The sequence below is a fragment of the Hirundo rustica genome, chromosome Z (genome assembly GCF_015227805.2).
Source record: "Hirundo rustica isolate bHirRus1 chromosome Z, bHirRus1.pri.v3, whole genome shotgun sequence".
Taxonomy (NCBI): domain Eukaryota; kingdom Metazoa; phylum Chordata; class Aves; order Passeriformes; family Hirundinidae; genus Hirundo; species Hirundo rustica.
The window spans coordinates 66,739,561-66,757,494 of NC_053488.1; positions in this window are offsets into that span (position 1 = coordinate 66,739,561).

Sequence of the window (17,934 nt, forward strand, 5' to 3'; positions counted from 1 at the left end):
TCTGACATCTGCCACTGGTCTCTATGAATGTTGGATCAGATGGAAACTGCCTAAAGATCTCTAGATTTGCCTCAGTTATTAGATTACTTGTATCAGTAAATTAGATGGTAGGATGCTAAGGACCCAGATGCCCATGACTCTTTTGCCCTGACATTTGTGTTGTGTGTAGGTAGAGATGGTCTCTGGGACAATTTGCAGGATGAAAACTGCCTCCTGAAAGCCCAGGTGATTGTGCTATGCCAGAACAAAAGCTTGATATCTTTCCTCTTGGAAACCTCCTGGGTATAGCACTGAAACTTTTGAGATGATTTGTTTTCCAGGCAAGAGAATATTTATGTTCCAGCATTGGCATTTATTGATGGCAGTTTCTCTGCTGGTGGATCCTGCATACTTTGTCCTGGGTTTCAAGGCAAAGACACTCATGGGAAGCCAAGACATAGCTTGTTGGAGGAGGCAGAGAAGGAGAGAAGAAAAAGGCCAAGGCTAAAGGAAGAACCAAGTTGAAATATCACGCTTCAGTCAAACTCTTTGCATGGCATGTTTTCTTTCTTTCAGAAATTCTTTTATGATCCTGCCTTTTGCTTGTGCAATCTGCGCCTTCATGGCAGCCACAAAGTAAAGGCAACAATAGTCTTTAGTGTGCAATACTCTATTAGCATGGGTTTCTGCCAAGAGCAGTCACCAGGAGGGCTTTTCTGAGCTACTCAGCTGGTAAACAGAACCTTTACATAACCTTTAGTCAGTTGATGATACATTAACATTTTGACAGCTGATTTAATGAACTCTGCTGGGCTTATTAAACAATGCAGGTGGTGAGATCTGTATGTTTTGTAGAGGAAGGGCTTGGCACAATCAAATGTAATTGAATGGAACTATTTTCTTGTTTTGGTGCTTGAAGAACCAAAATACATGTCTTAGAATTCCACACAGATAATGTGTATAGATAGATAACCTATCCAGGACATATCTTTTTCTCCAATAATGATAAGAAAAATTAAATTAGTCTAGGCTGTTGTGCTAACCTAATTCACTGACCTTTAATTTGAAACACACTTTATTTTCAGCAAGGAAAACTAGGATATGTGTTTCTGCCTGGGGACTGGAGAGTATTAAGAACATCTGTAGAGACTAGATCCTCTCTGATGTGGCCAGGATCTGGAATCACCCTTGCACCTGTGGTTTTGGCATGTTGAGGTGATGTTGCTAGCAGTCAGCTAGGAGAGCTGAAGAGGCACTCATATCTTCAGTGTCTGTGGAGGATTTGTAAGTAAAGAGTAGGGATAGATGAAGGCTGTGGGCCCTCGTTTTTTTAATTCTACTGAATTCTCCAGAATTCTCAGAATTCTCCAGTAGTAATTCTCCAAGAATTCTACTGAATTACTCAGAAAATAGAGCAAGTAAAAAATTCTAGACTACAAAAAAGTCTGCATCTCTTCTATACAGCTTGAAGTGGCTCTAACAAAATTAGTAGTACTTCAGACAGAGCTTCTTTAAAGATGCTTTTAACAAAGTGAATTCTTGCTTGAAATTACCCCAGCTGTATATTCTAAGATGTACTGCTATATAGTCCTCTTAAAAGAGATGGATACTTTTCAGTCTTTTTTTTATGTTTTATTTTTATGCACATGTGTATGTGTAGATGGATATATATATATATATATATCTCTATAAAAATTAAAAGTCCTGTATCTCAGCAGTTTTATACATTTATTCACTCTCTTTTTCCCTCTCTATAATGTCACTAGATATAGCTTAGCTTATGTTGCAGTCTTCCAAAGCAAGGCCTGTATTTATTCTTTTCTTTTTCTTCAGTTTCATATTGTTAAAAATGTGTAGCTGTATTTTAAGTGATATCCTAATTATTTTTTTTCTCCTAAAGGTATACCTTTTTTAGACAAATTTTCCATCACAAAAATTATTAAACAATCTTGATTTATTCTCCTGTAGTTATCCTCCTTTAAGTATTCACCTCTCTTCCATAAATAAGCTTTTAAAATGGATGCTACTATATTTGATTTTCTGGATATTAAGAACTAATAACGACATGTGGACAGTTTTACGAGAAAATTGCATGTTTGCTATGTAAGCCACTTTTGCTGTTCTAGCTGTATTTATTTTGAATTACTGAGATTTTTATAGCTGATTGATTCTCTGGAGAATTCTCCTCGTGTAGGTAATTTGGATTTCACACTTTTTTTTTTAGAGAAAAGAAATAGGCAGGGAATATTCACATCAAATATCTGTTATCTTCTCTCCAGTCTCTATTAAAAATTGGAAAATATTCTTCTTCCTATGGTTTCTGTCTCTCTTCACTTATTTATTTTTAAAGCCCAGAAAGGAAAAGCAAATATGAGGGATTCTTATTTCTATGAAAATTTGGAGTAACTCGATTTGGCATGTATCTGGTTAAGCAATATTATATATAAATTATTAGAAAAAGAACTGTAAGGTTAAATAATTTGGTCTTATAAATTGGAAAAAGGAAGGTTGAGTTTTCTTGTAGAAACATTTCTGTTCCCTCACCACATATCATAGTTCCTTCCTGAATACTCTGATTTGATTTTAATTAAATTAGTGATTATTTTTTCATTAGAAACTCTAGATTCATTTAACAGCAGACTAGAAATACCTGAGTATATGTGTCAGGCTGTAAATTTAGTATTAAAATCAGAAACTGAGTAATTGTACCAGGAGGAATTGATAATTTTGAAATGTTACTATTTTACAGGCTGTAGCACAGGTCAGACATAGAAATCATAGCACACATTGTTGATATACACCTCTCCTTTGTCCCAGAAAAATGAGAAATTTCAGGGTGAGCAGCGGTGGGCAGAAACTGGAAGAAGCCTAAGAATGGACTGAGACGAGGTCTTCTGTTCCTGGCTCTTTCGAGTACATCTGTATTTTGGCAGCAATTCACATAGAAAATGAAAAATAAAGGATAAAACTCCCAACAGTCTTACATTAAGCTCAGAATAACTTAAAGGCAAAAGCTGCTAAACCCAACATTTGCCAGGGCATCTTCTTACTCAGTCTTTGCTAGGGATCTACTACAGCAAATCTTAAAAGGAATAGAAGGCAACATCTTTTGATTATTTGTACGTCACTGAGCATATCTGTAATTTCCACTCCTCTCAGATATAAAGGCAACCCTCTAGTTTAATTCCTAGGTTACATGATTGCTCTTTCAAGCTGATTTTTTGAGTAGTTCCACCAAAGTGTTCAACAAGAAATATCTCATGACAGGACCAGTGTTAAGATCACAGTTAGCCTCAATGGTAATCATTTCTGCTTATTTCAGCTACTTGTGAAAATACTTTATGTTACTATACACAGGAAGACTGAAGTGCTGTCTCACTCTTGGAAGAGGAGAAAGGAAGTGAAATGAAAGATATTTTTGTGGGAAATACAATGGTAGAAAACTAGTGAAAATCAGTATTATAAGAAGAGGTGAATTTACAGCAAAATGAAAATACCTTCTGTTCTTGTAAAAGGACCTACAAATTTTCTTGAAGTCTTTGTTCTATTAAATATGGAGAACTCTAGAAGAGGATGTGTGAAGTATGAAGGATTTTGAACCCATGAGCCATAGAAACTCTGTGTTTGTCACACTGCTGACTGTCTCTTCAACAGAAATGTTTCATCTCTTGCCCTTCAGACACCTGAGTTTTGAACTTACCATCCCAGATTTATGAGTAAAGCTTCATATATATGGACTAAACACTGGTCAAAAGACATTCACATTGGGCTTTCCCAATCACAAGACATTAAAAAGAAACCCACAAACAGCCTCCTAGGTGTGTTATAGCCTTCCAAAAAGCAGGGACTAAATTATTACACCACCTTATGTACAGTGGCACTGTGGGGTACTGTAAAATTTCTTTGCCAGTCAAACAATGATTGGACCTGAATTAATGTGAATACTTTAAAATCCTGACCTGATTTGGGTTAAAATTCAATTGAAAAAATGAATGTATGATGTGACACAAGAGTCTAATTTTAATTATATTAATAACATAATCTGAAAGTGAAAGGATTAATTTTTAAGAAAATAAACCTTTTAAATTCTAAATTGAAATTCACTTAATACATTATAGTCTCAAAAAGAATAGGCTGTGCTACTACAACACATATCTTCATCACTGAGGTAATTAATTAAAATGCATTTTTCCCACAACATGAAGAGTTATCTGACTACTAGTTCCTCTAGGAGACCATAATTTTGAAACAATATGTTCTACTAGTACTTTAAAAATCTCCTTCAATCCCTGCTATTTATCCCCCAACATACTGAATAAATAATAGAAGTTAGGTGTTTTTGTTTGTTTGTTTGTTTTTTTGTTTCTTTTAATTCCTATATTGCTTTGAAATCAGCTGCATCTTGGGAGAAGTCCCATTTCCTTCTGAAAGAAATTAATTTTTCAGCTGCTATCACTATATAACTTTGGGGATGGGATAACCTACTGGGATACTGCCCATGTAATGTTTTCCTAGCCTTTAGAAAGGAGCCTCTCTAAAGCAGTGGACACATACAGAGGACTGTAACATTTCCTAATCAAACTAATTGATTAATTTAATTATTTAAGTAGTTGTGTCAATGGATTTCAGGAGACTCTTGAATACCAAAGATTTTTCTTTCCCTCCCTCATTTTGTTATAATCTTCAACCTTTTCCACTTCTTTGGAAATTGAGCAGAATTTATAAATGAATCTTGGAAATTAAATATCTAAGGAAAAGTAAAAAAAAAAAATTTGAAAAATTTCTTCCAAACTTGCTTTGAATTTTCTGAAAATGTCAGCCATCTTACTTTTAAAATGAGTTGAGGGTGTTTAGCTCAAGTATTGTAACTGTAACTAGATAGATAGATAGATAGATAGATTGATCGATAGATAGATAGATAGATCTCATTCTCCTCTATCATTCCAGGAGGAGAGAAATTTATCTTAAAATTTGCAGTTGAAAAATAATACCATAAAATTATAAATACTCCTGGTAATCCATGCAATCCATGCAATAATGCAATTTTTCCATCCAGATTCCATTTTAAGAGAAAAAAGCTAAATATCTGCACACATTTTACATGGGACTATAACTGATAATATTGAGTGTAAGAAGGTAATTTACAGGTTTGTGGAAGTTTTATACTTGAAGTCAAAATGTAAACATGCACTGTTATAAAGCATGTCTCTTTTCATATATTATATGCTAGTGCTGAAAAGCTATGACATCCTTATAAAGTGAATACTTCCCATGATTACTCTCCTGTTAATGAAAGGAAGAATACGCCTCTCAAGAGAACACAATATATTCCTGTAAGAATTGCAGAATTCATGCCTCTTCTTTCATGATAAATTACATAATAGTGCAACATTCATTTCTTCTGGGCACCACCCTTTGTTTATTACCTAGAAGAGTAAGTTCACTAATAAGGAACTAGGTCATTTGGCTTCAAGAGAGTGGTTCAGTTTTGCTGCCAAAATGCAAAATGGTTGTCTCTATTGTGGTTTAACATAGCTGTGATTTTTTTTAATCATAACAATCCTAGGTGTATGTGAAAGTAAAATCAGTACTGTGGTGGCCTTGAGATTACTTCATACCCTCTTTCCAAAGTAAGTGGTAGGTTTAATCCTCAATAGAATCTACAAAAGACACAACTGGGTGGATCCCTGCTGAAGCTTCTAGTGATAGTACGAACCTTATTTCTGGGAATACTTTTCACTAAGGCTCTTGTGAGAGTCAAAACTAAGAACTTCCAAATAGAAGATCTCAGTAATCATACAAGTTTGATTAGTGGCATCAGAAGAGTTAATTAAGGTGTCTCAGGTAAAGGAACTATATGAAGGTCTGCATACATCTAAGGGAGAGAATCTATAGTCCAAATGGTAGAAAAAGAAATTTTAAAACTCCTTCAGCTAATCATAGATCAGCTGTCTGAAACAATGCTTAGTTGGTGTTTCTTGTCAACTCTGATCAAAATAGAAATCTTCATCATGCAGTAGGGTTTGTGTGAGGTTGAAAAAAATACAGAACATTTTGTCATGATTTCTATTATTTTTATTTTCATTTTTAAATAGGAAGGTGAGACATTGTGTCTCAGGATTACAAGAAATCAGAGGGAGAATGCAGATCCTTAAACCCAAATTCTTAAAATACCAGAAAGGATTTCAGTCTCTAAATAAATCAGAATAGATTAGCAGAAGGTCATAGTTGCTCCAGTTCAAACAAATCAAATTCAATCTTCTGATTACTTGCTTTATGTAATTTGAACAATCTTTAATATAGTTACATGGATTAATTTAAATCACTGCTGATCCATTCATACCTATGGAGTAAGACATTACCTTTTATAGGAGTAAACAAGCACAAGATCAATAATTTCTCTCTTGGTGGGTTTGGGAAGTCCTTCTCTCACATGGTCTTTGTTTTAAATTTTTGGGATCATCTATCTCATGGTTACTCAGGTTGCATTTTCAGTTTTACCAAATATTCTATTCTATTCTATTCTATTCTATTCTATTCTATTCTATTCTATTCTATTCTATTCTATTCTATTCTATGCTATTCTATTCTATGCTATTCTATGCTATTCTATTCTATGCTATTCTATGCTATTCTATTCTACATTATATATATTATGTAATACAATACTTTTCTTGCTTCAGGTTTTTTTTTTTTTTTTTTTTTCTCCCTGGTACACTTTTTAGCTCAATTTTTAGTTGCTTTTTATTTCACCTTGAAAATCTTTCTCTCATTATAGCATTACACATTCCCGCAATATTTACATTTTCTGATTAATTTTCTCACCTTCCCACATGGGAAGGAATCCACAGCTTCCATTGCCAACTTCTTAATTTTTATATGTTTGTAAGGTCATTTATTATTTATCATTTCACTGTATGTTTTATTTTTCATTCATTTTCATCACCACATTTTCAATATTTTTCATTTATTCCCTTGTTCTGAGCTTTTATGCAGCCTCTTTGAAGTGCTGATTCTCATTCCTCTCTCATTTATTTTTTCTCTCTGTTTATCCAGTTATAAACAGTGGTCACTTATTTATTTAAATTTGTCAAGTTATTTCTAATCTGTACTTGTTATGACAATAACAAAATCCCAACAGTTTTTAAAAACTGTATGTGCATTTGTAATTTACATGTGCTTTGCATTTATTTCTCACAAAAAAACTCTGAAACAATGTAAAGCTAAGCATAATCTTTGTGTAACCAAAACACATCAGGGATACTATAAAGTAAAATTTATTTGAAAGATCATTCAGTCAACTTTAGGGTGTCTGAACTTATCACAAAAATAGTACTGTTTTATCAGAACTGTTTAATATATCTGTGTTGTCTTTATTTTTGGAACCTAATTGAAGGCCATGTAGTTGTTGAAAATGTGCAGAGCACGTTTGTTCTTGTAAATACTATATCTGATTGCCATATCTAATGTAAATAGTTTCCTGGGCCTTTCCTATTCATGGATGTTACAAATTTCATGGAGCTAAAATGTTTCATACACAGTGAGCCATTGGCCAAACATATGCATATATTACGATTTCCAAATATTATGGAATGATCTAGTAACAAACTCCTAAAAGTGTACTGAGATAGAACAACATATTGGTTTTACCAGAGGAAAAGGCTAGATTTCATCTTTTTACTGTTTTTAAAATGGCTCTGTATTTTGATATATTTGACTTCTATCTCATATAATAAAGCACGTGATTATATTTCTCTTTTCTTGGGTATAAGGCTATCAAACTGCCTTGACTGCTTAGGGTAAACAGAGTTACTTAGTCTGGTATGTTTCTAGGAGTGGATCACTGGAGTCATGCCCAAATTTCTTTTGTCTATTTGTCTCATTGACAAATGAGACTACATTGTGTCTCAAGTATTCACAATGAATATAGCAGCTTATGACCGAAAAGGTTATCTGGCTGCAGATTTACTACCAGAAGCTGCAAACATTTTCCATTTAAATAGGCTTTTAAAGATAGATTCCAGTTTCCTTTCTTTGCCTAGTTCTCTTGTATTCTCTTTAGTTAGAACCTCATCCATACCTGTGTCTACAAAACCCACATGTATTAAATGAATAAACTAGAGAGGTTATTCAATTTGTGTTCATTTTGCAATGCCTTTACTTGGCACTTTTCAATCAGGCAAAACATCTTATTATTTCAGAAGACTGAGGAGATGCTAAAGGACTGAGGCTGCATTTCAAAGAAATATTTCTAATTTTTAATTTTCTTCTGTACCTTGAATTAGTGTGTAGAACTTGCCAAGGGAGCAAAGTGGAAGACTTATGCCAGCACTGAATGAAATAGTGGATATGTATTTGGCTTAATAGAGAGTTAATTCTAACACAGTACATTAAGCTGGTGGGCTTTAAAGCAAAGCCAACATGTCCATTCCCAGTGTCATTGAATAACCTTAAAAATTAAAGACCGAGAAGTTTCAGATGCCTGAGTGCAATTAATTATCTACCTGATGTGTGCTACAATGGCATTTGCAAGGAACTAGAGCCAAAGACTCACCCTTTCCTTTGGTTTAAGATGGAAATAACTGATATATCCTATTTTGACCCTCCACGTATTTGAACTTAGAAAGAGAAGCCTGATAATACTTGGAAATTTCATTGCCAAAGCCTAAAATGATATTGTCGTGGCCAGGCTTAAATTCTCCTTAACCACTGCAAAAACTGCTACTAAATTTTCTTACCGAAAATATATTCTGAACAAGGGAGTTTTATGAGCTTAGTAAAAGTCATCCATGAGTTTAAGTATCTTACTTTCAAAATAAGCTTTCAGTAACTCTTCATCTGTGAATGCTTTATTAATATATTCATTTTGCAAAGTATTCTACAACTAAGTTCCATAACAGTTTTGTCAATAGAATATCATTTTACTCATCATTCTGTCAACAAAGAGGCAACAGAATATAATCTTTTTGTCCACTGAACTAAACTGCAGAATCTTTTTGCATATGCATAGCAAATACAGAATGTTTACTCACTGAAAATATTATATCTTCTCTGAATAAATTGTGATTGAATATTGATAGTTTAAAATAAAGTTAAATTCTACAAAACATCTTTGACTTAGCACTTTTGCCCAAATGAGATCAGTGCTGAAACATCCCTAGTTCTGTCTCTGTGTCCTGGCACAGGGTGTGGTGGTGCGCAGTTTGTTTTATTTGTTTTATGTAAATTTATACAGTTTTGTGTAATGGTTTGTTCCTTGTACCCCCTATTTCTGTTATGGTTCAGACCTGTTTACCAGAAAGTGCTCCTAGTTCGTTTCTTGTCAATCATCCCTTCCCCCTTATCCCGGGTTGTCAATCCCCTCTCTCTCCCATTGGGTTCCCTGTCTATCACTCTAGGACCCTTCCCTGGCTTCTGGAAAGCTCCAGGGAGGGCGTCGAGTGATAGGTTGGGGCCCTGGAAATCCCCTCCCAGTGTTTTGTGGTTGGTCCCCTGTTCTGTGGTTTACACCCCTGGTTACACCCCCAAGTTCTGTAATTGGCTGACGGGTTGTCGCCACCCCGGTTTCCACCCCCCCTTAAAAGTTGCTGCACGCCTGCTCTCAGGGCTCTTCTGGGCAGCAGGACAGAGAGTGCGGAGCTCCGTGCTCCCTCTCCCCTCAATAAAACCTTGTTGTACCCTGTCCAGAGGAGTCAGCCTTTTGTTCGGTTGCCGTGGTTGCTGTATCATCGTCGTGCCCCTCGCTGGTGTGGGGGATCCAAGTCCCCACAGGGAGGAGGTGCCTTGCCCAGCCTGCCACCCCGACCTTCCAACGTTGCCGCAGTGGGAACCAACAGAGCTCGCCTGTGGCTGCGCTGGGCAGCGCTTTTAGGACACTGCAACAACAGGGATTTGGGATACTTGTTTGAGACAGTAAATTTTCTCCTGAATTTTCAATAGGCAATTGCTACAAGTTATTTTTTTGGTTTTTTTGTGGGATTTTTTTTTTCTTTGTTGTTTCATTGGTTGGTTGGTTGTTTGGGTTGTTGTTTTTGTTGTTGTTGTTTTGTTTTGTTTTGTGTTTTGTTTTTTGTTTTTTGTTTTTTATATATAAATATTTCCTGGGAAGAAGAAGCTGGATGGGCTGATAACAATTTTACCAGTACCTTAAGTTTTACTGCTCTGTTCATTTCTGTTTTGATGTGTAAGTGGTAGGGTACAGATTCCAGAAACCTGGACTTTCACTTTTCATGTTACATGTTGTGGTGCAAGTAAATGTCATAATAACTTTTTTTTTTTTTCCCCCCAAGTATGGCTTTCTAGCTGATGACACATTTTAAATTCCTCTGTGTTGCCAACTTAATTCTTTCATTGGCTCTCTTGATTCCACAACATTGCTGTGAAGAATGTGTACTGGAGTGAAAACAATGACAAAATTAATGCAAAATTGTTACTCCCTCCTTATGTCACTTTATAATACTGCTGTATTGAAGAGATGGACATCTCGATTACATGGAAACCTTTTTCATCCCTTACACTCTGACTGAATGGTGGGAGCAGAACTGGTTTACAGTTATTTGTAGAGAGGACTGGAGGTAAGCATATTGAGTACAGGTGATTCAACTTTTCTTTCTAAGTTTTTCACTATGGCCTCATAACTTTATGTAGTTCTCTTTAGTGTGTCTCCAGTTCATGGTGTTCAGTGAAGAACCTGGAAATCTATGGAAAAATTGTTTTATCACATGTTGTTATCATACTACAGGATTATAGGATTTTGTCAGCATGGCATCTGAATCAACTTTCTAAAATGAGTATTAATCTAGAGAAGAATCGGTAACATGTTCTTGGTTTGTTTGATTTTTTTTTTTTTTTTTTTTTTTTTTTTTTTTTAGTACACAGAAGAGTGTCCATCAATAGTTCTGTACCTTTTTCCTTTCAACATGCAGAAAGAACAATTGCTGGGAAATGTCATTACACTGAGAGAATTGATGGTTTTTTTGAAAATTAATTACTGCAGTGATAACTAAGTGTTTGGATGCAATGACTGATATTACATCAGTTAAAAAAAACTACCGTTAAAGTGGAAAAAGGAACTTCCGTTAAAGGGGATAAAAATAATCTATTTAGATTGTTCTCCTTTTTGCGGTGGTCATACTTCTCTTTTTAGGCCTGAATATAATTTTATTTTCCCATTCTGCATGTAGATTTGATACATATAATTTCTTTTCATGTTACATACATCACAGGTACACATGCTACCCAGTTTAGTTTCTTCCTGCAATAAAGGAGTGATTGGAAAAAGGGACATGGAGTGGTTTTATGTCAAACGATGCCCCTGAAATTCCCATCACTGAAGCTAAAAAGCAGCTCACAAATTCTTCACTGGACAACTGTTGTTCATATGTTGTCAAGATGTCTGTGTTGCCAGTATCTTTTCCCCAGAATTCAAGTAGTTAAGGTAATGATGTTTTCTTATACTGTAAGAGATAGTGTATTTCCTAGTACAGGTAACAGCTAGGAGTTTTTACAAAATTGCAAAGCATCTTTTGCCTCAGTGAATTCTTGAAATTTACTGTGAGGAATAAAAATTGACAGAACCCTAAACTACAGAAATTGATTTTATATTTTGTCTAAATTCCTGTTTTCTAACTTATGATTATTATATATTTACATGCCTATTTATATGTACACACAGATATAAAGATTCCCACTGACTTATGTGAACATCTTAAGCTGTATAGCTACCAACATATGGGAAGGAAAACAGCCATATTTCTTTACTCTTCTGATGTTTTTGTATTACAGAAGATTCACAACTTCCAAACACAAATTTCTTTCTCTCTTGCTATTTTTTTTAATTCACTGATCTGCCATGTTTGTGAAAGAGGCTGTTTGGCTTCTTGGCACAAAGCTTTTCCTTGTGTATCTGCAAAAATAATGCTTTTATTCCACAGCATCACCCTATAGGGCCATAAAATTCCATATATATATGTTTGTGTTTGTCAGGCACGAAAACAATGTGTGTTTGTATCTGCACATCTGGAGTGGAGGTTGTGTGGGGGATGCTCTCCACTGAAATAACATCCAATTCTGAAAACATAAGATATAGATTAAATATTCTGGGCATCTTTCCAAATCAAAATCTGCAGTTTTGATAAAGCTGTACATACAGTTGGTATTCTTTGTGACATAACAGTTATAAAAATATTATGACAGCATTGAAAACATTTTGACAAGCAAGAAAGCTATTTAAAATAGTAGAAACAACCCAGTTTAAGAAAGCCATAGTAAGATGGCCATCCTGAAAAGATCTGGGAAGTGCTCTGATTTTCCTGTGTTGCATTTGTTTACAGTGGAGTGAGGGAGGTGTCTGAAGAGACCTTCAGACACATTTCTGTTAACAAAATACCAGTCCACTGGTGAAAGAATCAGAAATTGAGTTTGAAATTAGAAGAGGTGAAAAGAGGAGAAGGATTTTGTCTTGAAGGGCTGACTGGGAAGAGGATATGAACTGAGATGTCTGATTACTGTCAGCAAGGCTAATTTTCAGATTGGCCTATAAGGAGGATGCCAGAATCCCATTTAACTGGCTTCTATAAAATTTGTATCTGTTTTCTTTTTCAAGCATCTCCCAATAAATTACTTAGAAATTTTAGAGGCAATCTGAGGATTTTTTTTTTTTCCTTTATTTCTCTGTGTAATCTTGTTTCTGACTATGTAATTACAAATGTTGTCCTTTGATTTGCACTGTTTCTATTGCTTAAGTCTGATGTTATCTCTCCAGCCTGCTGAGGTCCTTCTGAAGGGCTGCACAGCCCTCTGGGCTATCGGCCGCTCCTCCCAGCTTTGTGTTGTCAGTGACATTGCTGAGGGGGCCTCTGCCCTTCATCCCAGTCATTGATGGAAAAGTTAAACAAGACTGGGCCCACTACTGAACCTTGGGTGTCACCACCAGGAACAGGCCTCCAACTGGGCCCTGTGCCGCTGATTATGACCCTCTGGGATCTGCTGTTCATCCTGCTCTGATCTTTTGTCAGTTAAATGATGAACCCTGGAGCAGTGTTCACCAGTGTTCAGTGTCTGGAGCACCGGTCCATTGCTTGTGGGAAGTCAGCATGGCTTTTCATTTGTACTCAGCTTCCCCTCAGTTACAACAGAATATTATCTAGGTAGGCATATTTTCTTATAATTTAAAGGATGTCTTAAAACACACTGCCTAAAAGTAATGTTGCAAAAATGAAACACCATCCTTCCACCACCAGTTAAAAGATGTTTATTTACAGGAAATCTGACAAAATGTATAACTGAATGGCAAATGTGTACAGATACTATGGAGAAAAAGGGAATAAACACCTTCTTTTAGTGTTATGTTGCAGGATATCCATTAGATAAAAGAGTAAGAACAAAAAATGTCAATAGGAAACATGCTATTTCTAATGATTCACGTCATGGGTTATTACTGGGCTGAAACATCTCCAGCATGCATGGATTGTGGAGGTGAAAAACATGGACATGGACTATGTCTTTTATTAGTGGTGTATATAAAGCTGCTGCTCTCTTCAGACTACTTTTTCCTGAGTCCATAGGGAAATATTCCTAAACATTCAATAGGAGGCTTTTCTTTTGGACTTCTGAGTTTTAAAACACCTCGTAGTCTCAATGAGATTTTATACAAGGGTTTTGTCTGCATTTCATTGTTTTGTCATTTTTTCTTAACATATCTGTGGTTCCTAAATGAATACTATCACAAAAAATACTCAGGGGAAAATGAGAAACGTAATGGATCAGAACTTAAAATGAGGTAATTTAATACTACCGGAATAGACTAGCAATTACAGTTAATTACCAATTGAGATTTGCCTCTGAGTCCTAAATAAGCACAATTCTACTGTATCAGTGGCAGAGTAAGTAGTCACCGTGTATCTACAAGTGCTTTCTTCTCTCTCAAGAGTCAGGACCATTTTAGAAGGACTAACTTAATCAAGAAAGGAGGCTTGATAGGAAAGCTAATTTTATAAGCTCTGCTATTTTTTTTAAAAAACACACCCGTGGCTCTAGACTTCTGTCAGACTTTGTAGCGCTGAATTGTTGCCACCTGTTGATGTGTGAGTGTGACTGGCTGCTTCTTCTGCACCCTTCAATACATGAAACCAGTATCGTCATCAAAAGTAACTAATTTCTTTCAATAAGTGTGTGCTACTGTACTTCCTTCTCATTCCTTGTCTGATAGGTTAAGGGTAATTTTTTAACACAGTGACCCAAGAAGGTACGACAGAAGCTTTAATACGCACAATTAAATAGGAACTAATATTTGCAATCACACTAACTATGTGTGGTTTATATAAACAAGATAATCAGCTAGTGTAGTTTTAAATGTTAGCTTCTTTAGGATCAGTAGTATCATCTCATGAATTTAGTGTGTTGTTCCTCAGAGGTTAGGAGCCTTTGAAAATATATACTTAAAATTTAAACAACCAGAAGATTAATAAAAATGTAACTAGTATTATTTTTAGCTTTCGTTCTCCAGGAATGTAAGATTACCCATTAAACAAAGTACATTTGGAATGCATGTACTTCTGCAGCCAGAACTTGAGGAGAATTTTATAGTTCTCAGAATAAAATCAAGAGAGCTGACAGTACAGGTTAAATGTTAAGAGTCACATCTTAGTTTAGTTTCTAAAGGCATTCATTTTCCTAGTCAGACCCTAATTTTGTCAGATCTTTAGAGATATACAAGCAGTAAGTTCTTGACCCTGCTCAGAACAATTTCCCAACCAACAGGAACTTCCCTGATAAAAGGAGTTCATTCTGAAGGTTATTTGTGATTGGCTTGAATCAACACTTCAATTTTAAATATGTGCCTGAGGAAAAACAAGATGTGTAAGAAGTATTTCTATCTCTAACCAGTAAAATATATGTTTTTATTGTTGTATTATTCAATCTCAGAAGCCAAATTACCCAGAACATTTTCTGAAAATGAAAATAAAAGCAGTCAGACTACAGCTAGGTTTGTTTGCTTTTATTTGGTGAAAAAAAAATTAAGAACTAAATTTAAATCTTTTGACATATTTCTTATGGTTAAAATTGAATTATTTGAAAAACATATAATATTCATTATATTCAGAATTCATGTGTTACGCTTCATCTGTTGTGTTTGGTTTTGATTTCTGCTATTGCATTTGAAAAAGTAAGTAACAGAGAAAGCATGCTTTTATAAATCTATAAACAAATTACAAGTTATATTTTTAGGCTACCTATTTGTATATATTCAAGAAACTCTATTAATGCTGAATTTGAAGACTACTATAGAGTGGAAAATACTTTGTATATCAAGAATACATAACAGTTATGTAAAGGAAATATTCTTTGGCAGATCAGATGATTCTATTGGTCACAGTATCATTGTTTTTGTGGCAAAGTGTATAAATGTGGTAATTTTTCTGGTGCCTTGTGAACAGCCATAATCATCCTGTTAATGAGAACAGTTAAAACTGAAAATAATGTCTGAAAATATCAGCACATTCTTCTGATTTTTACCCATGAGTTTTTCAAGGATTTCCTGCTGTCTTCTAAAATACATGAACAACTGACTTCTGAGCATAATCTGCCACTGAAAGCATTTTGCAGGCTCTGCATCTAAACTACACATCATCTGGGACCTGAGCACCCACTGAAGAGGGAGAAGGATGTGTGAGCAGGCATAACAGAAGGCCAAAAGAAGGCAGGGGCATGAGTGGTGTTGCCAAAATACCATTACACAGTCAGCAAGCAACAAGCATTTTTTAGTGAAGACCAAAGTCCTAACTTGTACTGCCCAGTTTGATGCCTAGTTTCACATTCTGACACTATGCAGACAGTCCAAAATACATGTATACGTGTGTATTGGTACATGTAAAATTCTGTGTAAGGTCATGTTCATTCTCAGAGTTTTGTTGCATCTCTTTTCTCTATAGTATTGATATATCATTAACTATCAGTCAGCCTTGTTTAGGAATTATTTATTATAATTTTTTGTTTCCCTTAAGGCAAATCAATATCAGGAAACAGAAATAATTAAGGTTTGTCTTAGATCTGCTTTTTTGTCAGAGCATGACTTGTGTGTGCATCACTGACATGCATGGAATAAAGTGTACAACCCTATGACATTGTGGTTTATAGATATTTGTGATAAATGTTAGTCAGTGAGTCAATCTGGAAGAAAAAAAATAAGATGTATTTTCCACAAGAATACATATTTTGACCCTTAAAAAAAGAATCTTGTTCCCAATCTCTTTGCTGGTTTTGTGGGTTTGTTTGGGTTTTTTTTTGTTTGTTTGTTTTTGTTTGTTTGTTTGTTTGTTTGTTGTTTTGTGGGGGTTTTTTTCCTCCTGTAGATGTGCCAGTTCTTCAGAGGGTTAATAACATTAAGAGAAGTAGTCATTTTATGCTTTTCTTACAATCTTAAAATTAATCCACTTTCAATCCATCAATCAGTGGTCATAATTTTTAGGCTGACTGTTCTCATTGTAATGGGAAGAGTCTCATTTAAATTGATTGATAAACTGAGGAGCTTTGATGAAATACAGTCTGCTTTTATTAATCTTTTGACTTAATAATGAGCTGTCTGATTTTCCTCTCTCTCTTCACCCTCCCTCTCTTTATTTCAGCTCTCCTTGACATATACTGCAAGCATTGAGGTTTTCTCAGTTCTGTGGTGATTTTTTTCCTGATATGCCTGATAATTTTTCTTTACTATTTTTGTGGTTTATGTACTGTCCTTTTGTTGCCTTTTGACTTAGACATGCAAAAATATGCTATAGATACAAGAAATTACTGTAGTGAATTAGATTGTTGATTTACCTGCGCTGGTATTATCTCTTTGATAGTGCCAGAAATACCAGAGGCTTGTATGAGAAACACGTTTTCCTGCCACATCCTTTGAAACATGGTGATTGTGCTTTCTGTAACAAAATAACCTTTCTACACTTTTACAGGGGTTTTTTTTCAGTATTTTTTTATTTTCATAATATGTGCAGATGTATAATTATTTATTTTTGCCTCTCCTAAGCCTTTGGTCTCAACAGTATTTTGAGAGAATCTGAGAGATCTAATTTTTTAATTGTCAAATTAAATACTATTATAAGAGGAAAAGATGAAATCTGAAAAAAAAATATTCAGCAAATTCTTTAAAGATAGTGCAATATATATTGCCTAGTTATGGAAAGGACTTGTTTATTTTAAATATGTGTTTCAGCAAGATTAGTGTAAGACAGAAGTGATAGTCAAACTGTCTTAAATATAGAATGTAAACCTCTAAAGCTCTGTTGAGCCCAAGATGTTATCATGGTAGCAATGAAGTGAAAGGTAGGGAAGTTCTAGCCGTCATGTGGAAGCAGTGGCATACAGTGGAGAGGGCAGTTTTGCTTCTTACAGAAAACTCTGAAAACTCCCTAAAACTCTGACATGAGAAAGAAGATAATCTTAATTTGTAAATTCACTTGTCTTTCTATTTAAATTATTTCTTCCTAAAAGGTTCAAGTGAAGATAGCTTGAATTGCAATTGATGTTACAGAGATGCCTGGTGTATATGATTTACCAGTAAAATCAGAATTTCTATTCTAATAACACTCTGTGCTACAAAGTACAAAAAAGAGGAATCCTCAAAGTTTAATAAGGTAGAATTCCATGGAAAGAAGTAAAACTTTCCTTGCTTCTCTTCTACAAATATGTCAATTGCTCTGATGTTTGCAGTGAACCCCAGCTTCGACAATGCTGTTATGTGTCAAATGACCCCTGTAAGCCAAAAGACCTGCCTTATTATTGATTCTTTAACAAAACTCCTCTTGTGTTCCTTTATTTTTACCTCTGTCCAAGGTTATGCTCCATATTTATGAAACATTTTTGTTATTCAGCAGGACTGGCATCTAACTGACATGTGCTCATTTGCTTGAATAGAATAATATAGGTATTAGTTATTTTCTAGCATCTCTGAGACCT